The sequence below is a fragment of the Delphinapterus leucas genome, chromosome 7, assembly GCF_059928025.1.
Source record: "Delphinapterus leucas isolate spDelLeu-1000000601 "Yukka" chromosome 7, BTC_Dleu_Yukka2, whole genome shotgun sequence".
NCBI lineage: Eukaryota > Metazoa > Chordata > Mammalia > Artiodactyla > Monodontidae > Delphinapterus > Delphinapterus leucas.
Window position 1 is genome coordinate 55,341,323 of NC_143135.1, and position 24,561 is coordinate 55,365,883.

The following is a 24,561-nucleotide window of genomic DNA, read 5'->3' on the forward strand; positions in this document are numbered from 1 at the left end:
TGGGAAGGGAGTCTGCTCTGGGTTGGTCGACATCACTGACTTTTCTGCTAGAGTCCATGGGGGTGGATAGTGTCTTCCACAGTAGGACTTCCACTCACCCTGGCGTTAGATGCCCCCTTTTACTAAAACAAAATCTTTATCATCAGTGGCTACCTATCCAACTTACGGCTTGCTTAGTACATTCACATTGCTGTGCAGCCGTCACCGCCATCCATCCCTGTAACACTTTTCATTTTGTAAATCTGAAACTCTGTGCCTGTTAAACACTAACTTCCCATATTCTCATTCTCCCCTCCCCACAGCCTTTGGCTACCACTGTTATATGTTTTGTCTCTATGATTTTGTCTCTACTTTAAGTACCTCATATAAGTGAAATCGTACAGTATTTGTCTTTTTGTGATTGGCTTATTTCACTTAGCAGATGTCCTCAGGGTTCATCCATATTGTAGCATATTGCAGAATTTCTTTCCTTTTTTAAGGCTGGATAATATTCCATTGTGTGTATAAACCACATTTTGGTAATCTGTTCATTGGTAGAGTGACAGACACCTGGGTTGCTTCCATGTTTTAGCTGTTGTGAATAATGCCACATGAACATGGGAGTACAAATATCTCTTCGAGACCCTGCTTCTGATTCTTCTGGTTACATACCCAGAAGTGGAATTGCTTGGTGATATGGTAGTTCTGTTTTTTAGTTTTTTTGAGGAACCTCCATATCGTTTTCCACACTGGCAGCACCAGTTTACATTCCCACCAACAGTGCACAAGGGTTGGGATTTCTCTACATCCTCCCAACACTTCTTTTCTGTTTTTTTGATAATAGTCATCCTAATGGGTGTGAGGTGGTATCTCATTATAGTTTTTAATTTGCAGTTCCCTAATGATTAGTGATGTTGAGCATCTTTTCATGTGCTTATTGGCCATTTGTATGTGTTCTTTGGCAAAAGGTCTATTTAAATCCATTACCTAGTTTTTTTTGGGTTTTTTTTGGCGGTATGCGGGCCTCTCACTGTTGTGGCCTCTCCCGTTGCGGAGCACAGGCTTCCGGACGCGCAGGCTCAGCGGCCATGGCTCACGGGCCCAGCTGCTCTGCGGCATGTGGGATCTTCCCGGACTGGGGCATGAACCCGCGTCCCCTGCATTGGCAGGTGGACTCTCAACCACTGCGTCATCAGGGAAGCCCCATTACCTAGTTTTGAATCAGGTTGTTTGTTTTCTGTTGTTGAGTTTGAGGAGTCCTTTTGTATATTCTGAATATTAATCCTGTATCACATACATGATTTGCAAATTTTTAAAAACTTTTTATTTTATATTGGAATATAGTTCTTTAACAATATTGTGATAGTTTCAGGTGTACAGCAAAGTGATTCAGTTATACATATACGTGTGTCAATTCTTTTTCAAATTTTTTTCCCATTTAGGTTGTACATAATATTGAGCAGAGTTCCCTGTGCTATGCAGTAGGTCCTTGTTAGTTATCCACTTTAAATGTAGCCGTGTGTACATGTCAGTCCCAGACTCCCTAACTATCTATTCCCCCGACCCTTCCCACCTGGTAACCATTAGTTCCTTCTCTGAGTCTGTGAGTCTGTTTCTATTTTGTAAATAAGTTGGTGTGTATCATTTCTTTGTAGATTCCACATATAAACAATATCATATGATACTTGTCTTTCTCTGTCTCACTTACTTCACTCAGTATGACAATATCTAAGTCCATCCTGATTGCTGCAAATGGCATTATTTCATTCTTTTTAATGGCTAGTATTCCGTTGTATATATGTGCCACATCTTTATCCATTCCTCTGTCGATGGACATTTATGTTGGTTCCATGTCTTGGCTATTGTAAACAGTGTTGCAATGAACACTGGGGTGCATGTATCCTTTCGGACCATGACCACGTTTTTCTCCAGATATATACCCAGAAGTGCAATTACAGGATCATATGGTAGCTCTATTTTTAGTTTTTAAGTGAACCTCCATACTGTTCTCCATAGTAGCTGTACCAATTTACATTCCCACCAACAGTGTAGGAGGGTTGCCTTCTCTCCACACCCTCTCCAGCATTTACGTTTGTGGATTTTTGATGATAGTCATTTTGACTGGTGTGAGGTGATATCTCATTGTAGTTTTGATTTGCATTTCTCTATAATTAGTGATGTTGAACATCTTTTCATGTGCCTCTTGGCCATCTGTATGTTTTCTTTGGAGAAATGTCTATTTTGGTCTTATGCCCTTTTTTTGATTGGGTTATTTGTGTTGATGAGATTAAGCTGCATGAGCTGTTTGTAAATTTTGGAGACTAATCTCTTGTCAGTCACATGATTTGCAAACATTTTCTCCCAATCTGTGGGTTGTCTTTTTGTTTTGTTTATTGTTTCCTTTGCTGTGCAAAAGCTTTTGAATTTAACTAGGCCCCATTTGTTTATTTTTGTTTTTATTTCCATTACCCTGGTAGATAGATCGAAAAAAATATTGCTGTGATTTATGTCAGAGAGTGTTCTGCCTGTGTTTTCCTCTAGAAGTTTAATAGTGTCCAGTCTCACATTTATGTCTTTAATCCATTTTGAGCTTATTTTTGTGTATGGTGTTAAAAAATTATCTAATTTCATTTTTCTACGTGTAGCTGTCCAGTTTTCCCAGCACCACTTGGTTTTTTTATTTTTTTATTTTTGGCAGCGTTGGGTCTTTGTTGCTGTGCATGGGCTTTCTCTAGTTGTGGTGAGCGGGGACTACTCTTTGTTGTGGTGCGCAGGTGTCTCATTGAGGTGGCTTCTCTTGTTGCAGAGCACGGGCCCTAGGCAAATGGGCTTCAGTAGTTGCAGCAGGCGGGCTGAGTAGTTGTGGCTCATGGGTTCCAGAGCGCAAGCTCAGTAGTTGTGGCACATGGACTTAGTTGCTCCGTGGCATGTGGGATCTTCCCGGACCAGGGATCAAACCCGTGTCCCCTGCATTGGCAGGTGGATTCTTAACCACTGCGCCACCAGGGAAGTCCCCCCAGCACCATTTGTTGAAGAGACTGTCTTTCTACCATTGTACAGTCTTTCCTCATTTATAGCACATTAATTGACCATAGGTGTGTGTCATTTCTGGGCTTTTCAATCTATGTGTCAGTACCATGCGATTTTGATGACTATAGCTTTGTAGTATAGTCTGAAGTTAGGGAGCCTGATTACTTCAGCTCCTTTTGTTTTTCTGATTGCTTTGGCTATTCTGGATCTTTTTTTTTTGCGGTACGCAGGCCTCTCACTGTTGTGGCCTCTCCCGTTGCGGAGCACAGGCTCCGGACATGCAGGCTCAGTGGCCATGGCTCACGGGTCCAGCTGCTCCGCGGCCTGTGGGACCTTCCCGGACCGGGGCACAAACCCGTGTCCCCTGCATAGGCAGGCGGACTCTCAACCACTGTACCACCAGGGAAGCCCTATTCTGGGTCTTTTGTGTCTCCATACAAATTTTAAGATTTTTTGTTCTAGTTCTGTGAAAAATACCATTGGTAATTTGATAGGGATTAATTTATTGATCAAATTAATTGATTCAATCTACATTGAATCTGTAGATTTCCTTGGGTAATGTAGTCATTTTGACAATATTGATTCTTCCAATCCAAGAACATGGTATATCTTTCCATCTGTGTCATCTTCAGTCTCTTTCATCAGTATCTTATAGTTTTTGGAGTACAGGTCTTTTGTCTCCTTATGTAGGTCTATTCCTACATAAGGAGGAAAGGTGTATTCCTAGGTATTTTATTCTTTTTGATGTGATGGTAAATGGGATTGTTTCTTGAATTTCTCTTTCTGATCTTTCATTGTTAGTGTATAGAAATGCAACAGATTTCTGTATATTAATTTTGTAACCTGAAACTTTACCAAATTCATTGATGAGCTTAGTCGTTTTCTGGTAGCATCTTTAGGATTTTCTATGTATAGTATCATGTCATCTGCAGACAGTGATAGTTTTACTTCTTCTTTTTCAATTTGGATTCCTTTTATTTCTTTTTCTTCTCTGATTGCTGTAGCTAGGACTTCCAAAACTGTGTTGAATAAAAGTGGCGAGAGTGGACATCCTTGTCTTGTTCCTGATCGTAGACGAAATGCTTTCAGCTTTTCGCCATTGAGTATGATGTTAGCTGTAGGTTTGTCATATATGGCCTTTATTATGTTGAGGTAGGTTCCCTCTATGCCCACTTTCTGCAGAGCTTTTATCATAAATGGGTGCTGAATTTTGTCTAAAGCTTTTTCTGCATCTATTGAGATGATCATATGGTTTTTATTCTTCAATTTGTTAATGTGGTGTATCACACTGATTGATGTGCAGATATCGAAAAATCCTTGCATCCCAGGGATAAATCCCTCTTGATCATGGTGTATGATCCTTTTAATGTATTGTTGGATTTGGATTACTAGTGTTTTGTTGAGCATTTTTGTGTCTATGTTCATCAGTGATATTGGCCTATAATTTTCTTTTTTTGTGGTATCTTTGTCTGGTTTACGTATCAGGGTGATGGTGGCCTCATAGAATGAGTTTGGGAGTTTTCCTTCCTTTGCAATTTTTTGGAAAAGTTTCAGAAGGAAAGGTGTTAGCTCTTCTCTAAATGTTTGATAGAATTCGCCTGTGAAGCCAGGACTTTTGTTTGTTGGGCATCTTTTTTTTTTTTTGCGGTACGCGGGCCTCTCACTGTTGTGGCCTCTCCTGTTGCGGAGCACAGGCTCCGGACGCGCAGGCTCAGTCGCCATGGCTCATGGGCCTAGACGCTCCGCGGCATGTGGGATCCTCCCAGACCGGGGCACGAACTCATGTCCCCTGCATCGGCAGGCGGACTCTCAACCACTGCACCACCAGGGAAGCCCTGTTGGGCATCTTTTTTTTTTTTTTTTTTTTGTTGGGCATCTTTTAATCACAGTTTCAATTTCAGTGCTTGTGAGTGGTCTGTTAATATTTTCTATTTCTTCTTGGTTCAGTCTTGGGAGATTGTACCTTTCTAAGAATTTGTCCATTTCTTCCAGGTTGTCCATTTTATTGGCATATAGTTGTTTGTAGTAGTCTCTTATGATCCTTTGTGTTTCTGTGGTGTCAGTTGTAACTTCTCCTTTTTCATTCTAACTTTATTGAATTGAGTCCTCTTCCTTTTTTTCTTGATGAGTCTGGCTAAAGGTTTATCAATTTTGTTTATCTTTTCAAAGCACCAGGTTTCAGTTTCATTATCTTTGCTGTTGTTTTGTCTCTATTTCGTTTATTTCTGCTCTGATCTTTATGATTTCTTTCTTTCTACTATAGGTTTTGTTTGTTTTTCTTTCTCTAGTTGCTTTAGGTGTAAGTTTAGGTTGTTTATTTGAGATTTTGTTGTTTCCTGAGGAGAGATTGTATTGCTATAAACTTCCCTCTTAGAACTGCTTTTGCTGCATCCCATAGATTTTTGGATCATTTTGTTTTTGTTTTCATCCGTCAACACGTATATTTTTATTTCTTTGATTAATTCAATGATCCATTGGTTGTTTAGTAGCATATTGTTTAGCCTCCACGTGTTTGTGTTTTTTACAGTTTTTTTCTTGTGGTTTATTTCTAGTCTCATAGCATTGTGGTTGGAAAAGACGCTTGATATGATTTGAATTTTCTTAAATTTACCACGGCTTGCTTTGTGGCCCAGCGTGTGGTCATTCCTGGAGAATGTTCCATGTGCACTTGAGAAGAATGTATATTCTGCTGCTTTTGGATGGAATGCTCTGTAAATATCAATTAAGTTCATCTGGCCTAATGTGTCATTCAAGGCCTGTGTTTCCTTATTGATTTTCTGTCTGGATGATCTGTCCATTGATGAAAGTGGGGTGTTAAAGTCCCCCACTATTATTGTGTTACTGTCGATTTCTCCCTTTATGGCTGTTAGTATTTGCCTTATATATTGAGGTGCTCCTATGTTGGGTGCATATATATTTACAGTTGTTACATCTTCTTGGATTGATCCCTTGATCATTATGTGTGTCCTTGTGTGTCTCTTCTTTGTTATAACAGTCTTTATTTTAAAGTCTATTTTTTCTGAAATGAGTATTGCTACTCCAGCTTTTTTTTTTGATTTCGACTTGCATGGAATAACTTCTTCCATCCCCTCACTTTCAGTCTGTATGTGTCCCTAAGTCTGAAGTGGGTCTCTTGTAGACAGCATATATATGGGTCTTGTTTTGTTTTTGTTTTTTTTTGTGGTACATGGGCCTCTCACTGTTGTGGCCCCTCCTGTTGCGGAGCACAGGCTCCAGACGTGCAGGCTAAGCGGCCATGGCTCACAGGCCCAGTCACTCCACAGCATGTGGGATCTTCTCGGACCGGGGCACAAACCTGCGTCCCCTGCATTGGCAGGCGGACTCTCAACCACTGTGCCACCAGGGAAGCCCTGGGTCTTGTTTTTGTGTCCATTCAGCAAGCCTGCGTTTTTTGGCTGGAGCATTTAATCCATTTACATTTAAGGTAATTATCAATATGTATGTTCCTATTGCCATTTTGTTAATTGTTTTGGGTTTGTTTTTATAGGTCTTTTTACTTCTCTACCTCTTTTGTTCTCTTGTGGTCTGATGACCATCTTTAGTGTTGTGTTTGGGTTGCTTTTTCATTTTTGTGTGTATCTATCTATTGTAGTTTTGATATAGCAGTCTGTAGGTGTACAAGTTTCTTTTTTAATTTTTTTAATTTTTATTTTATTTATTTATTTTTGGCTGTGTTGGGTCTTTGTTGCTGCACGTTGGCTTTCTCTAGTTGTGAGCAGGTGCTACTCTTCGTTGTGGTGCACGGGCTTCTCATTGCGGTGGCTTCTCTTGTTGCAGAACAACTACAGTAGTTGTTGCACTTGAGCTCTAAGAGTGCAGGCTCAGTAGTTGTGGTGCACGGGCTTAGTTGCTCTGTGGCATGTGGGATCTTCCTGGACCAGGGATCGAACCTGTGTCCCCTGCCTTGGCAGGTGGATTCTTATCCACTGCGCCACCAGGGAAGCCCACAGATTGTTTCAAGTTGCTGGTCTCTTCCCCGCCTAGAGGAGTTCCTTTAGCATTTCTTGCAAAGCTGGTCTCGTGGTGTCGAATTCTCTTAGCTTTTGCTTGTCTGTAAAGCTTTTGATTTCTCCATCAAATCTGAATGAGAGCCTTGCTGGGTAGAGTATTCTTGGTTGTAGGTTCCTCCCTTTCATCACTTTAAATAGTGATGAAAGGCCACTTCTTTCTGGTAGGCAGAGTTTCTGCTGAGAAATCAGCTGATAACCTTATGGCAGTTCACTTGTATGTTATTTGTCATTTTTCCCTTGTTGCTTTAAAATTTTTTTTTTTCATCTTTAATTTTTGTCAGTTTGATTACTATGTGTCTTGGCATGTTGCTCCTTGGGTTTATCCTGCCTGGGACTCTCTGTGCTTCCTTGACTAGGGTGACTGTTTCCTTTCCCTTGTTAGGGAAGTTTTCAGCTATTATCTCTTGAAATGTTTTCTCAGGTCCTTTCTCTCTCTTCTCCTTCTGGGACCCGTATAATGTGAATGTTGGTATGTTTAATGTTGTCCCAGAGGTCTCTTAGACTGTCTTCATTTCTTTCTATTCTTTTTTCTTTATTCTGTTTCATGGCAGTGATTTCCACCATTTTGTCTTCAGGTCATTTATTTGTTCTTCTGCCTCAGTTATTCTGCTATTGATTCATTCTAGTGTATTTTTCATTTCATTTATTGCATTGTTCATCTCTGTTTGTTTGTTCTTTAATTCTTCTAGGTCTTTGTTAACCATTTCTTTCATCTTCTTGATCTTTGCCTCCATTCTTTCTCTGAGATCCTGGATCATCTTCACTATCATTATTCTGAATTCTTTTTCTGGAAGTTTGGCTATCTCCACTTCACTTAGTTGTTTTTCTGGGGTTTTATCTCGTTCCTTCATCTGGGACACAGTCCTCTGCCATTTCATTTTGTGTAAATTTCTGTGATTGTGTTTTTTGTTCGGCAGGCTGCAGAATTGTAGTTCTTTTTGCTTCTGCTGTCTGTCCTCCAGTGGATGAGGCTATCTAAGAGGCTTATGCGAGCTTCCTGATGGGAGGGACTGGTGGTGGGTAGAGCTGGGTCTTGTCCATCTGGTGGGAAGGGCTGTGCTCAGTAAAACTTTAAAACTTTAATCCACTTGTCTGCTGAAGGGGTGAGGTTGTGTTCCCTGCTGTTGGTTGTTTGGCCTGAGGCAACCCAGCATTGGAGCCTACAGGCTATTTGGTGGGGCTAATCATGGCCTCTGGGAGGGCTCATGCCAATGAGTACTTCCCAGAACTGCTGCTTCCAGTGTCTTTGTCCCTGCAGTGAGCGACAACTCCCCTGTCACCTCTGCAGGAGACCCTCCAATACTAGCAGGTAGGTCTGGCCCAGTCTCTTATGGAGGCACTGCTTTTTTCCTCTGGGTCCTGGTGCGCACAAGACTGTGTGTGCCCTCCAAGAGTGGAGTTTTTGTTTCCTCCAGTCGTGTGGAAGTCCTGCAGTCAATCCCGCTGGCCTTCAAAGCTGGACTCTCTGGGGAGTCCTCCTCTCATTGCTGGACCTCCAGGCTGGGAAGCCTGACACGGGGCTCAGAACCTCACTCCAGTGGGAGAACTTCTGTGGTATAATTGTTTTCCAGTTTGTGGGTCGCCCGCCCGGCGGGTATGGAATTTGATTCTATTGCACTTGCGCCCTGCCTACCGTCTTGCTGTAGTCTCTCCTTTGTCTTTGGATGTAGGGTATCTTGTTTGGTAGGTCCTAGCATTTTTCCACTGAGGGTTGCTCAGCAGTTAGTTGTGATGCTGGTGCTCTTGCAAGAACGGGTGAGTGCACGTCCTTCTACTCCACCATCTTTCCAAATATTTTTTCCCAGAGCCTTTTGCGGTTGCCTTTTTACTCTGTGGATAATCTTTTTTTGTTATTTTTTTTTGTTTTTTTATGTATTTATTGGAGTATAGTTGATTTACAGTGTTGTGTTAGTTCTGCTGTATAGCAGTGAATCAGTTATACATATACATATCCACTCTTTTTTAGATTCTTTTCCTATATAGATCATTACAGAATATTGAGTAGAGTTCCCTGTGCTATACAGTAGGGCCTTACTAGTTATCTATTTTATATATAGTAGTGTGTATATGTCAATCCCAGTCTCTCAATTTATCCCTCCTCTCCCCATGCCCGCCCCCGTAACTGGTAAACATAGTTGTTTTTTTTGACACAATGGCCCTTTTATTTTAAATTTTATTTTATTTTTTTATACAGCAAGTTCTTATTAGTTATCCCTTTTATACATATTAGTGAATATATGTCAATCACAATCTCCAGATTCATCTCACACACACACACACACCACACACACACACACACACACACACACACACACACACACACCGGCCCTTTTCTCCCTTGGTGTCCATACGTTTGTTCTCAAAATCTGTGTCTCTGTGACATCTGTGTCATCTGTCTTGAATCCTTGCATCCCTGGGATAAATCCCACTTGATCATGGTGTACGATCCTTTTAATGTGTTGTTGGATTCTGTTTGCCAGTATTTTGTTGAGGATTTTTGCATCTATATTCATGAATGATATTGGTCTGTAATTTTCTTGTAGTATCTTTGTCTGGTTTTGGTATCAGGGTAATGGTGGCCTCATACAATGAGTTTGGGAGTGTTCCTTCCTCTGCAATATTTTGGAAGAGTTTGGGAAGGATGGGTATTAGCTCTTCTCTAAATGTTTGATAGAATTCACCTGTGAAGCCATCTGGTCCTGGACTTTCGTTTATTGGAATAGTTTTAATCACAGTTTCAATTTCATTACTTGTGATTGGTCTGTTCATATTTTCTATTTCTTCCTGGTTCAGTGTTGGAAGGTTATACCTTTCTAAGAATTTGTCCAGTTCTTCCAGGTTGTCCATGTTATTGGCATAGAGTTGCTTGTAGTATTCACTTAGGATGCTTTGTATTTCTTCAGTGTCCGTTGTAACTTCTCCTTTTTCATTTCTAATTTTATTGATTTGTGTCCTCTTCCTCTTTTTCTTGATGAGTCTGGCTAATGGTTTATCAATTTTGTTTATCTTCTCAAAGAATGAGCTTTAAGTTTTATTGATCTTTGCTATTGTTTTCTTTGTTTCTGTTTCATTTATTTCTGCTCTGATCTTTATGATTTCTTTCCTTCTGCTAACTTTGGGTTTTGTTTGTTCTTCTTTCTCTAGTTCCTTTAGGTGTGAGGTTAGATTGTTTATTTGAGATATTTCTTGTTTCTTGAGGTAGGGTTGTATAGCTATAAACTTCCCTCTTAGAACTGCTTTTGCTGCATCCCATAGGTTTTGGATCATTGTGTTTTCATTGTCATTGTCTCTAGGTCTTTATTGATTTCATCTTTGATTTCTTCAGTGATCTCTTGGTTATTTAGTAACGTATTGTTTAGCCTCCATGTGTTTGTGTTTATACGTTTTTTTCCCTGTAATTGATTTCTGATCTCATAACGTTGTGGTCAGAAAAGATGCTTGATATGATTTCAATTTTCTTAAATTTACTGAGGCTTGATTTGTGACCCAAGATGTGATCTGTCCTGGAGCATGTTCCATGCACAGTTGAGAAGAAAGTGTAATCTTCTGTTTTTGGATGGAATGTCCTATAAATATCAATTAAATCTATATGGTCTATTGTGTCATTTAAAGCTTCTGTTTCCTTATTAATTTTCTGTTTAGGTGATCTGTCCGTTGGTGTAAGTGAGGTGTTAAAGTCCCCCACTATTACTGTGTTACTTTTGATTTCCTCTTTTATAGCTGTTAGCAGTTGCCTTATGTATTGAGGTACTCCTATGTTGGGTGCATATATATTTATAATTCTTATATCTTTTTCTTGGATTGATCCCTTGATCATTATGTGGTGTCCTTCTTTGTCTCTTGTAACATTCTTTATTTTAAAGTCTATTTTGTCTGATATGAGTATTGCTACTCCAGCTTTCTTTTGATTTCCATTTGCATGGAATATCTTTTTCCATCCCCTCACTTTCAGTCTGTATGTGTCCCTAGGTCTGAAGTGGGTCCCTTGTAGACAGCGTATATATGGGTCTTGTTTTTGTATCCATTCAGCCAGTGTGTGTGTTTTGGTTGGAGCATTTAATCCATTCACATTTAGGGTAATTATCGATATGTATGTTCCTATGACCATTTTCTTAATTGTTTTGGGTTTGTTTTTGTAGGTCCTTTTCTCCTCTTGTGTTTCCCACTTAGAGAAGGTCCTTTAGCATTTGTTGTAGGGCTGGCTTGGTGGTGCTGAATTCTCTTAGCTTTTGCTTGTCTGTAAAGCTTTTGATTTCTCTGTCGATCTGAATGAGATCCTTGCCGGGTAGAGTAATCTTGGTTGTAGGTTCTTCCCTTTTATCACTTTAAATATGTCACGCCACTCCCTTCTGGCTTGTAGAGTTTCTGCTGAGAAATCAGCTGTTAACCTTTTGGGAGTTCCCTTGTATGTTATTTGTCGTTTTTCCCTTGCTGATTTCAATAACTTTTCTTTGTCTTTAATTTTTGCCAATGTGATTACTGTGTGTCTTGGCGTGTTTCTCCTTGGGTTTATCCTGTATGGGACTCTCTGTGCTTCCTGGACTTGGGTGGCTATTTCCTTTCCCATGTTAGGGAAGTTTTCTACTATAAACTCTTCAAATATTTTCTTGGGTCTTTTCTCTCTCTCTGCTCCTTCTGGGACCCCTATAATGTGAATGTTGTTGCGTTTAATGTTGTACCAGAGGTCTCTTAGGCTGTCTTCATTTCTTTTCATTCTTTTTTCTTTATTCTGTTCCGCAGCAGTTCATTCCACCATTCTCTCTTCCAGGTCACTTATCCATTTTTCTGCCTCAGTTATTCTGCTATTGATTCCTTGTAGTGTATTTTTCATTTCAGTTATTGTATTGTTCATCTCTGTTTGTTTGTTCTTTAATTCTTCTAGGTCTTTGTTAAACATTCCTTGCATCTTCTCGATCTTTGCCTCCATTCTTTTTCCGAGGCCCTGGATCATCTTCACTATCATTATTCTGAATTCTTTTTCTGGAAGGTTGCCTATCTCCACCTCATTTAGTTGTTTTTCTGGTGTTTTAACTTGTTCCTTCATCTGGTATATAGACCTCTGCCTTTTCATCTTGTCTCTCTTTCTGTGAATGTGGTTTTTGTTCACAGGCTGCAGGATTGTAGTTCTTGCTTCTGCTGTCTGCCCTCTGGTGGATGAGGCTGTCTAAGAGGCTTGTGCAAGTTTCCTGATAGGAGGGACTGGTGGTGGGTAGAGCTGGCTGTTGCTCTGATGGGCAGAGCTCAGTAAAACTTTAATCTGCTTGACTGCTGATGGGTGGGGCTCTGTTCCGTCCCTGTTGGTTGTTTGACCTGAGGCAACCCAACACTGGAGCCTACCCAGGCTCTTTTGTGGGGCTAATGGTGGACTCTGGGAGGGCTCACGCCAAGGAGTACTTCCCAGAACTTCTGCTGCCAGTGTCCTTGTCCTCATGGTGAGGCACAGCCACCCTCCGCCTCTGCTGGAGACCCTCCCAACACTAGCAGGCAGGTCTGGTTCAGTCTCTTGTGGGCTCAATGCCCCTTCCCCTGGGTCCCAGTGTGCGCACTACTTTGTGTGTGCCCTCCAGGAGTGGAGTCTCTGTTTCCCCCAGTCCTGTCGAAGACCTGCAATCAAATCCCACTAGCCTTCAAAGTTTGATTCTCTAGGAATTCCTCCTCCCATTACTGGACCCCCAGGTTGGGAAGCCTGACGTGGGACTCAGAACCTTCACTCCAGTAGGTGGACTTCTGTGGTATAAGTGTTCTTTAGTTTGTGAGTCACCCACCCAACATTTATGGGATTTGATTTTATTGTGACTGTGCCCCTCCTACCATCTCATTGTGGCTTCTCCTTTGTCTTTGGATGTGAGTTATCTTTTTTGGTGATTTCCAGTGTCTTCCTGTTGATGATTGTTCAGCAGTTAGGTGTGATTCTGGTGCTCCCGCAAGAGGGAGTGAGAGCATGTCCTTCTACTCCACCATCTTGAACCAATCCCCAAACATAAATAGTTTTTTTTTTTTTTTTTTTTTTTTTGCGGTACGCGGGCCTCTCACTGTTGTGGCCTCTCCCGTTGTGGAGCACAGGCTGTAGACGTGCAGGCTCAGTGGCCATGGCTCACGGGCCCAGCCGCTCCGCGGCATGTGGGATCTTCCCGGACCGGGGCATGAACCTGTGTCCCCTGCATTGGCAGGCAGACTCTCAACCACTGCGCCACCAGGGAAGCCCAATAGTTTTTGTTTTTACATCTGTGACTCTACTTCTGTTTTGTAAATAAGTTTGTTTGTACCATTTTTTTAGATTCTCTGTGGATGGTGTTTTTTTTTTTTTTCTCTGTTGAAAGAGGTTGCTTTTATTTTTAAATTTACTTTTATTGAGATGTAATTGACATAACATGATATTAATTTCAGGTGTACAATGTATTGATTCAATATACAGTTAGTTGACCCTTAAACAACATACATTTGAATTGCATGGGTCCACTTATATGTGGACTTTTTCCAGTAAATATTTTGGAAAAATTTTTGGAGATTTGCAATAATTTGAAATAAATTGAAGGCAAACCTTGTAGCCTAGAAATATCAAAAAAAAAATAAAGAAAAAGTTAGGTATGTCATGAATGTATGAAATATGTTGATATATAAATAACATAAAAAGTATGTGTTAATCAACTGCTTATGTTATCGGTCAGGCTTCCAGTCAACAGTAGGCTATGAGTAGTTAAGTCTTGGAGTGAAAAGTTATGCGTGGATTTTCAACAGTATGGGCGTTGGCGCCCCAACCCCTGCATTGTTCAAGGGTCAACCATATGTCTATATTTGAAATGATCACCATAATTAGTCTACTTAACATCCATCACCACACATAGTTACAAATTTTCTTGTGATGAGAACTTTTAAGATTTATTCTGTTAGCAACTTTCAAATATATAATACAGTATTACTAACTATAGTAAGCATGCTGTACATTACATTCTCAGGACTTATTTATTTTACAACTGAGAGTTTGTATCTTTTGACCTCCTTTACCTATTTCACCCATACCAGATCCCCTCCTCTGGCAACCATCAGTCTGTTCTCTGTATCAATGAGATTGTTTGTTTTTTTAGATTCCACATGTAAGTGAGATCATACAGTATATGTGTTTTTCTGTATAGCTCATTTTGCTTAGTGTATCGCACTCAAGGTTTATCTAATTGTCATAAATGGCAGGATTTCCTTATTTCTTGTGGCTGAATGATATTCTTTTGTGTGTGTGTGTGTGTGTGTGTGTGTATACCACATTTTCTTTATCCATTTGTCAGTGGACACTTATGTTGTGTCATTGTTTTGGCTATTCTAAATAATGCTGCAGTGAACATGGGGGTGCATATATCTTTTTAAGTAATGTTTTTGTTTTCTTCAGATAAATACCCAGAAGTGGAATTGCTAGATCGTATGGTAGTTCTGTTTTTACTTTTTTGAGGAACCTCCATACTGTTTTCTGTAGTGGGTGTGTACCAATTTACATTTCTGTCAGCAGTGCACAAAGGTTCTCTTTTCTCTACATCCTCGCCAACACTTGTTATTTGTTGTGTTTTTGATAATAGCTGTTCTGACAGTGTGAGATAATAACTCATTCTGGTTGTGATTTGCATTTCCCTTGATGATTAGTGATGTTGAGCACCTTTTCATGTACCTGTTGGTCATTTGGATGTCTTCTTTGGAAAATGTCTATTCAGATTATGCCTTTTTTTTTTTTCTGGTAGTAGTTTGTGGTTTTCTTTTTTCTTTCTTTCTTTTTTTTATTGAAGTATAGTTGATTTACAATGTTATGCCAATCTCTGCTGTGCAGCAGAGTGACTCAGTTTTACACATGTATACATTCTTTTTTAAATATTCTTTTCCATTATGGTTTATCCCAGGAGATTGGATATAATTCCCTGTGCTATACAGAAGGATCTCGTTGTTTATCCATTCTAAATGTAATAGTTTGCATCTACCAACCCCAAATTCCAAGCCTGTCCCTCTTCCTCTCTGCTTCCCCTTGGCTACCACAAGTCTGATCTATGTCTGTGAGTCTGTTTCCGTTTTGTAGATAGGTTCATTTGTGCCATATCTTAGATTCCACGTATAAGTGATAACATATGGTATTTGTCTTTCTCTTTCTGACTTACTTCACTTGGCATGAAAATCTCTATTTGTATCCATGTTGCTGCAAACAGCATTATTTTGTTCTTTTTTATGGCTGAGTAGTATTCCATTGTTCCATTAATCTATAAGTCTGTCTTTGTGCCAGTACCATACTATTTTGATGACTATTGCTTTATAGTATAGTCTGAAGTCAGGGAGCCTGCTTCCTCCAGCTTTGTTTTTCTTTCCCAAGATTGCTTTGGCTATTTGGGGTCTTTTGTGTTTCCATCTAAATTTTAAGATTTTTTGTTCTAATTCTATGAAAAATGCCATTGGTAATTTGATAGGGGTTGTATTGAATTTGTAGATCACAGTGGGTAGTATAGTCATTTGGACAGTATTGATTCTTCCAGTCCAAGAATATGGTATATCTTTTCATCTGTTTGTGTCATCTTCGATTTCTTTCATCAGCATCTTATAGTTTTCAAAGTACAGGTCTTTTGCCTCCTGGGTATTTTACTGTTTTTGATGCGATGGTAAATGGGATTGTTCCCTTAATTTCTCTCTCTGATGTTTTGTTGTTAGCGTATAGAAATGCAACAGATTTCTGCGTATTAATGTTCTATCCTGCAACTTTACTGAATTCATTGATGAGCTCTGATAGTTTTCTGGTAGCATCTTTGGGATTTTCTATGTATAGTATCATGTCATCTGCAAGCAGTGACAGTTTTCCTTCTCCTTTTCCAATTTGGATTCCTTTTATTTCTTTTTCTTCTCTGATTGCTGCAGCTGGGACTTCCAAAACTGTGTTGAATAAAAGTGGTGAGAGTGGACATCCTTGTCGTGTTCCTGATCTTAGACAAAATGCTTTCAGCTTTTCACCATTGAGTATGATGTTAGCTGTAGGTTTGTCATATATGACCATAATTATGTTGAGGTAGGTTCCCTCTATGCCCACTTTCTGGAGAGGTTTTATCATTAAATGGGTGTTGGATTTTGTGAAAAGCTTTTTCTGCATCTATTGAGATGATTGCATGGTTTGTATTCTTCAATTTGTTAATGTGGTGTATCACACTGATTGATTTGTAGATATTGAAAAATCCTTGCGGGGCTTCCCTGGTGGCACAGTGGTTACAAATCCGCCTACCAATGCAGGGGACATGGGTTCAATCCCTGGTCTGGGAAGATCCCACATGCTGTGGAGCAACTAAGCCTGTGTGCCAGAACTACTGAGTCTGCACTCCAGACCCCACGAGCCACAACTACTGAGCCCATGTGCCACAACTACTGAAGTCCACGTGCCTAGAGCCCGTGCTCTGCAACGAAAGAAGCCACTGCAATGAGAAGCCCGTGCACCACAAAAGATTAGCCCCTGCTCACCTCAAGCAGAGAAAGCCCCCATGCAGCAGTGGAGACCCAATGCAGCCAAAAATAATTAAAGAAAGAACGAGAGAGGGACAGAGAGAGAGAGAAAAGAAAGAGAAAAAAAGGAAGGAAGGAAAGAAAGAAAGAAAAGAAAGATCCTTGCATCCCTAGGATTGATCCCACTTGATCATGGTGTATGGTCCTTTTAATGTATTGTTGGATTCAGTTTGCTAGTATTTTGCTGAGGATTTTTGCGTCTGTGTTCATCAGTGATATTGGCCTGTAAGTTTTTTTTGTGTGTGTGTTGTATCTTTGGTTTTGGTATCAGGGTAATTGTGGCCTCATAGAATGAGCTTGGGAGTGTTCCTTTCTCTGCATTGTTTTGGAACAGTTTGAGAAGGATGAGTGTTAACTCTTTGTAAATGTTCAATGGACAGCATCTGTGAAGCCATCTGGTCCTGCACTTCTGTTTGTTGGAAGTTTATTTTTGGCTGCACCTCACGGCATGTGGAACTTCCCTGACCAGGGATCGATCCCACACCTTCTGCAGTGGAAATGCTTAACCACTGGACCACCAAGGAAGCCCTTGTTGGACGTTTTTAAATCACAGTTTCAATTTCAGTGCTTGTGATTTGTCTGTTTGTATTTTCTGTTCCTTCCTGGTTCAGTCTTGGAAGGTAGTACCTTTCTAAGAGTTTGTCTGTTTTTTTTTTTTGTTTTTTTTTTGGCGGTACGTGGGCCTCTCACTATTGTGGCCTCTCCTGTTGCAGAGCACAGGCTCCGGAGGCGCAGGCTCAGCGGCCATGGCTCATGGGCCCAGCCGCTCCGGGACATGTGGGATCTTCCCGGACCGGGGCACGAAGCCGTGTCCCCTGCATCGGCAGGCAGACTCTCAACCACTGCACCACCAGGGAAGCCCGGTTTGTCTGTTTTTTTATGTTGTCCATTTTATTGGCATATAGTTGCTTGTAGTGGCCTCTTACGATCTTTATATTTATGTGCTGTCAGTTGTAACTTCTCTTTCATTTCTGATTCTATTTTTTTTTTTTTTTTTTGTGGTATGCGGGCCTCTCACTGTTGTGGTCTCTCCCGTTGCGGAGCACAGGCTCCGGACGCGCAGGCTCAGCGGCAATGGCTCACGGGCCCAGCCGCTCTGCGGCATGTGGAATCTTCCCGGACCAGGGCATGAACCCGTGTCCCCTGCATCGGCAGGTGGACTCTTAACCACTGCGCCACCAGGGAAGCCCCATGTCTGATTTGATTGCTTTGAGCCCTCTCCCTTTTTTTTCTGGACAAGTCTGGCTACACATCAATTTTGTTGGTTCTTTGAAAAGATAGCTTTTAGTTTCATTGAGCTTTTTCTATTGTTTTCTTCATCTCTATTTTATTTAATTCTGCTCTGATCTTTATTATTTCTTTCCTTCTACTAACTTTGGGTTTTTTTGGTTCTTCTTTTCTAGTTAATTTAGGTGTAAGGCTAGGTTGTTTATTTGAGATTTTTTTTGTTTCCTGAGGAGAGAGAGTATTGCTATAAACCTCCCTTTTAGAACTGTTTTTACTATGTCCCATAGGTTTTGGATTGTCATGTTTTAGTTTTTATCTTTCTCTAGGTATTTTTTGATTTCCTCCTTGATTTTTTCAGTGATACATTGGTTGTTCAGTATCATATTGTTTACTCTCCACGTGCTTGTGTTTTTTTAATAACTTTTTTTGGAATTTTGGAATTTTATTTATTTTTTATACAGCAGGTTCTTATTAGTTATCTATTTTATACTTATTAGTGTATATATGCCAGTTTTTCTGTAATTGATTTCATATCTCATAGCATTGTGGTTGGAAGCAATGATTGATATGATTTCAATTTACCGAGGCTTGATTTGTGGCCCAGGATGTGATCTATCCTGGAGAATGTTCCACGTGCACTTGAGAAGAATGTGTATTTTCCTGCTTTTGGATGGAATGTTCTATAAATATCAGTTAAGTTTATCTGGTCTAACGTGTCATTTAAGGTCTGGTTTTCCTTATTGATTTTCTGTCTGGATGATTTGTCCATTGATGAAAGTGGGGTTGTTGAAATCCCCCACTATTATTGTGTTACTATCGATTTCTCCTTTTATGGTTAGCATTTGCTTTATATATTGAGGTGCTCCTATGTTGTGTGCATATATATTTACAATTGTTGTTTTTTCTTTTTGAATTGATCCCTTGATCATTATGTAGTGTCCTTTGCTTCTTGTAACAGTTTTTATTTTAAAGTCTGTTGTGTCTGATATAAGTGTTGCTACTTCAGCTTTCTTTAGATTTCCATTTGCATGGAATACAATTTTCAATCCCCTCACTTTCAGTCTATATGTGTCACTAGATCTGAAGTGGGTCTCTTGTAGACAGCATGTATACGGGTCTTGTTTTTGTATCCATTCAGCCAGTCTGTGTCTTTTGGTTGGAGCATTTAATCCATTTCCATATAAGGTAATTATTGATATGTATGTTCTTATTGCAATTTTGTTAATTGTTTTGGGTTTTTTTTTTTTTTTTGCGGTATGCGGGCCTCTCACTGTCGTGGCCCCTCCCGTTGCGGAGCACAGGCTCCGGACGCGCAGGCCCAGCGGCCATGGCTCACGGGCCCAGCCGCTCCGCGGCATGTGGGATCCTCCTGGACTGGGGCATGAACCTGCATCCCCTGCATTGGCAGGCGGACTCCCAACCACTGGGCCACCAGGGAAGCCCTTGGGTTTGTTTTTGAAGGTCTTTTTTCTTCCCTTCCTCTTTTGTTGTTTTCTCTTGTGATTTGATGTCTATCTTCAGTGTTGTGTTTGGAGTGCTTTTTATATTTTGTGTGTGTATCCATTGCAAATTTTTTGTTTGTGGTTCCCATGGTTTTTTTTTTTTTTTTTTTTTTTTGTCGTTACGTGGGCCTCTCACTGTTGTGGCCTCTCCCATTGCGGAGCACAGGCTCTGGACCCGCAGGCTCAGTGGCCATGGCTCACGGGCCCAGCCGCTCCGTGGCATGTGGGATCTTCCCGGACCGGGGCACGAACCCACGTCCCCTGCATTGGCAGGCGGACTCCCAACCACCGCGCCACCAGGGAAGCCCCCCTCATGGGGTTTTTATATAGCAGTCTGTATACGTACAAGATTGTTTTAAATTTCTCGTTTCTTAATTTCCAATGCATTTCCAATGTCCTGCATTTGTACTCTCCTCTTCTCATGATTACTTGTTTTGACATATTTGTGTGTTTCCTACCTTTACTGTATGTTTGACGTTACCTGTGAGCTTTCCCACGCATAATTTTCATAATTCTAGTTGTGGCGTTTTCTTTTCCCCCTAGAGAAGTTCCTTTAGCATTTTTTATAAAGCTAGTTTGGTGGTGCTGAATTGTTTTAGCTTTTGCTTGTCTGTAAAGCTTTTGATTTCTCCATCAAATCTGAATGAGAGCCTTTCTGGGTAGAGTATTCTTGGTTGTAGGTTTTTCCCTTCCATCACTTTAAATATATTGTGCCACTCCCTTCTGACCTGCAGAGTTTCTTCTGAAAAATCAGCTGATAACCTTATGGGGAGTCCCTTGTATGTTGTTTGTTGCTTCTCCCTTGTTGCTTTGAATATTTTCTCTGTTTTTAATTTTGTCTGTTTGATTAATATGTGTCTCGGCCTGTTCCTCCTTGGGTTTATCTTGTTTTGGGCTCTCTGTGCTTCCTGCACTTGAGTGAGTGTTTTCTTTCTCAAATGAGGGAATTTTTCATCTATAATCGCTAAAAATATTTTCTCAGGTCCTTTCTGTCTCTCTTCTCCTTCTGGGACCCCTGTAATGTGAATGTTGGCACGTTTAATGTTGTCCCAGAGGTTTCGGAGACTGTCCTCATTTCTTTTCACTCTTTTTTCTTTATTCTGTTCAGCAGCAGTGATTTCCACCAATCTGTCTTCCAGGTCACTTATTTGTTCTTCTGCCTCATTTATTTGTATTTTGCATTTCATTTATTGCATTGCCCATCTCTGTTCTTTAAATCTTCTAGCTCTTTGTTAAATATCTCTTGTATCTTCTTGATTTGTGCCTCCATTCTTTTTCCGAGATCTTGGATCATCTTTACTATCATTACTCTAAATTCTTTTTCAGGTATGTTGCATAACTCCATTTAATTATTCTTGTGGGTTTTTATCTTGTTCCTTTGTCTGGAACATATTTCTCTGTCGTTTCATTTTGTCTAACTTTCTGCGTTTGTGATCTCCTTTCTGCTAGCTGCAGCATTGTAGCTCATCTTGCTTCTGGTGTCTGCCCCCTGGTGGTGTGGTTGGTCCTGGGGCTTGTTCAGGCTTCCTTGTGGGGGGTACTGTTGCCTGCCCACTGGTGGGTGAAGCTGAGTCTTGTTTCTCTGGTGAGCAGGGGTGTGTTTAGATGTGGCTGTGAGCTACGAACAGCTTTAGGCAGGCTGTCTGATGATGGATGGGGCTGTGTTCCTATCCTGCTGGTTGTTTGGCCTGAGTTGTTGCAGTACTGTAGCCTGTAAGCTGTTGGTTAAGGCCATGTCTTGATGCCAAAATACCGATTTTCGGCAGAGCTCACACTGATCAATATTTTCTGTGGCCTCTGCCACCAGTGTCCTGGCCCCCCAGTGAGCCACAGCTGACCCCCACCTCCCCACATGACCCTCCAAGACTCGGCAGGTAGGTCCATCCCAGGCTCCTGTGGAGTTATTGCTTTGTGCTGGGTCTCAGTGTACATGAAACCTTGTGTGTGCCCTCCAAGGGTGGAGTCTCTGTTTACGCCAGTCCTATAGAGCTCCTGCACTGAAGCCCTGCTGGCCTTCAAAGACAAATGCTCTGGGGGCTTCTCCTCCCAGTGCCAGATCCTCCGGCTGGGGAACCTGATATGGGATCAGAACTCTCACTCTTTCTCCTTGTGGCTTCTTCTTTGTCTTTTGATGTAAAAAATATATATATTTTGATAAGTTCCCATCTCTTTTGACGATGGTTGTTCACCAGTTAGCTGTGATTTGGGTGTTTTTCTGAGAGGATGTGAGCTCAGGTCCTACTCTGACGTCTTGTCCAGAATTGAGGGGCTGCTATTAGTTTGGATACTTGCTGCCTCCTTCCTCAGTGTGTGCTGCTCGTTTCCCCCTTGTTTTGGGGCGTGTAGGTGCGGCAGCTTGTGCCCACTCCTAGTATGGCTGGGGCAGCAGTTGGCACATGGTCTCCCAGTGGCGGTGGTGGCCAGTGTGCCCCTGGCACAGCAGGGGCAGTGATTGGAGATTGGTGTCTGCTCCCATATCTTAGCATCTGTGGTTGCCCACACACTCCTGGGACAGCAGGGGTGGCGATTTTCACCTGATTGCTGCCCTTGTGCTCTCCCCTGATGGTGGGGGCAGTGATTGGCGCCTACTCGTGTGTCCCTTAGTGGTGGTGGCAGCCCGTGCCTGCCTCTGGAGCCCATGATGGCAGCAGCAGCTCATGCTGCCCCCGGAGCTCATGTAGGTGGTGTCCTGTTGCCTGAGAGCACAGACACAGGGAAAGAAGCTCCTATGGTGGTCCTGCCCCTCTTCTTGTGCGCCTCCCAACCGTAGTGTCTTGCTTCTCTGGTGGGCCCAGGCTTCTTCCGAGTGCACCCTCAGTTGCCACATTCCAGCCTCTTCAGGCTGTCTCTGTGCAGCCAATCCTGGTCCTCTCCCTGGGTCTGACCTCCAAAGCCCACACTTCATCACCCAACCCCTGTCTGCACCAGTGGATGAGTAGCTCAGGCTGGGGAGTGCAGGGTGGCAGTACCAATCATCTCTGCAGGTCACTCTTTGTTTTGCCTTCTGCAAACTGGTTGCTGTGCTCTCCTTGGAGGTTGGGTTGTGAAACTCCCCCTCCATCCAGGCTGATCTCCCCCCGGGTGAGGGGACTTCCCAGAGTGTGGGAACCTTTCCTCCTTTACAATTCCCTTCCTGGGGCACAGTTCCTGTCCCAATTCCTTTCTCTGTCTTTTTCTTTCTTTTGTCCTACCTGGTTACTTGGAGGTTTCTTGTCCTTTCGGAAGTCTGAGGTCTTCTGCCAGCGTTCAGTATATGTTTTGTGCAAATTGTTCCACTTGTAGATGTATTTTTGATGCTTTTGTGGGAGGAGGTGAGCTCCACTTGCTGCTCCTCTGCCATCTTGATTCCTCCCCACTACAATTCAGTCTTGACAGGTTGTATGTTTCTAAGAATTTATCCATTTTTCCAGGTTTTCCAATTTTTTTGGTGTATAGTTCATAGTGGTATCTTTATGCTCTTTTGTATTTCTCTACTATCAGTCGTAATGTTCCTTACATTTCTGATTTTGTTTGTGTCCTCTCTCATTTTTTCTTGGTAAATGGTTTCTCTATATTGTTTATCTTTTTAAAAAACTAGCTTTTAGTGTCACTGGTCTTTTCTATTGTCTTCTTAGTGTCTATTTCATTTATCTCCTCTGATCTTTCTTTCCTTCCTTCTACTAACTTTGGGCTTTAGTGTGTTGTTCTTTGCAGTTCCTTATGGTTTAAAGTTAGGTCATTTATTTGAGATCTTTCTTGTATCTTAAGCTAGGCATTTATTGCCGTGAACTTTCCTCTTAGAAATGCTTTTGCTGCGCCCCATAATTTTTAGTATGCTGTATTTCCGTTTTTAATTTTTCTCAAGGTATTTTAAAATTAATTAATTAATTTTTGGCTGTGTTGGGTCTTCGTTGCGGTGCGTGGGCTTTCTCTAGTTGCGGCGAGAGGGAGCTACTCTTCCGTTGCGGTGTGCAGCTTTCTCATTGCGGTGGCTTCTCTTGTTGTGGAGCATAACTCTAGGCACGCGGGCTTCAGTAGTTGTGGCACATGGGCTCAGTAGTTGTGGTTCACAGCCTCTAGAGCACAGGCTCAGTAGTTGTGGCACACGGGCTTAGTTGCTCTATGGCATGTGGGATCTTCCCGGACCAGGGCTCAAACTCATGTCCCCTGCATTGGCAGGTGGACTCTCAACCACTGTGCCACCAGGGAAACCCTCTCAAGGTATTTTTAAATTTATCTTTTGATTTCTTCTTTGACCCATTGGTTCAGTAGCATGTTGTTTAATCTCCAAATATTTGTGAATTTTCCAGTTTTCTTCTTGTAATTGATTTCTAATTTTACACCATTGTGCTCAAAAAAGATGCTTGATATCATTTCAGTCTTCTTAAGTTCATTAAGACTTGTTGCCTGATGTATGCTCTGTCCAGAAGAATGTTCCATGTGCGCTTGAGTAGAATGTGTATTCAGTTGCTTTTGGCTGTCATGTTCTTTATAGGTCTTATTATGTCCATCTGTTCTAATATGTTGTTTAAGCCCAACATTTCTGAATGATCTATCTGTTAATAAAAGTGGGGTATTAAAGTCCTCTACTGTTACTGTATTGCTGTCAGTTTTTCACTTTAGGTCTGTTAATATTTGCTTTATATATTTAAATGCTCCTATGTTGGGTACAGATGTCATATCCTCTTGTTGCTTTAACCTTTCATAATTACATAATAACCTCCTTTGTCTCTTACTACAGTCTTTGTCTTTAAGTCTATTTTGTCAAACTATTACTACTCAAGCTTTCTTTTGGTGTCCATTTGCATGGACTGTCTCTTTCCATGCTTTTACTTTCAGTCTGTCTGTGTACTTATCTGAAGTGAGTCTTGTTTTTTAATCCTGAATGCCACTCTTGTCTTTTGATTGGAGAATTTAATCCATTTACATTTAAAGTAATTATAGATAAGTATGTACATATTGTACTTTTGTTAATTGTTTTCTGGCTGTTTTGTAATTCCTTTATTCTTTTTCTCTTGCTGTCTTCCTGATTTTCTATAGTGGCATGCTTAGATTCCTTTCTCTTTGTGTACGTATGTGTATGTACTATATAGGTTTTTGCTTTGTGGTTACAGTGAGGCTTACATAAAACAATTTATATTTATTATAGTCTATTTTAAGTTGATAACTTAAGTTCGAGATCATTCTAAAGCACTAGTATGTTTACTCTCCTCATCATGTTTTATGTTTTTGATGTCACAGTTTATATCTTTTTATCTTGTGTATCCATTAACAAATTATTGTAGTTATATTATTTTTACTCC

The 24,561-nt window shown here is 41.0% G+C and overlaps 1 protein-coding gene across 1 annotated transcript in view; it reads left to right on the forward strand.

Annotated features, from left to right (window-relative positions):
• Positions 1-24,561, forward strand: part of USP35 (ubiquitin specific peptidase 35) — a 76,848-nt gene that overhangs the window by 17,205 nt on the left and 35,082 nt on the right.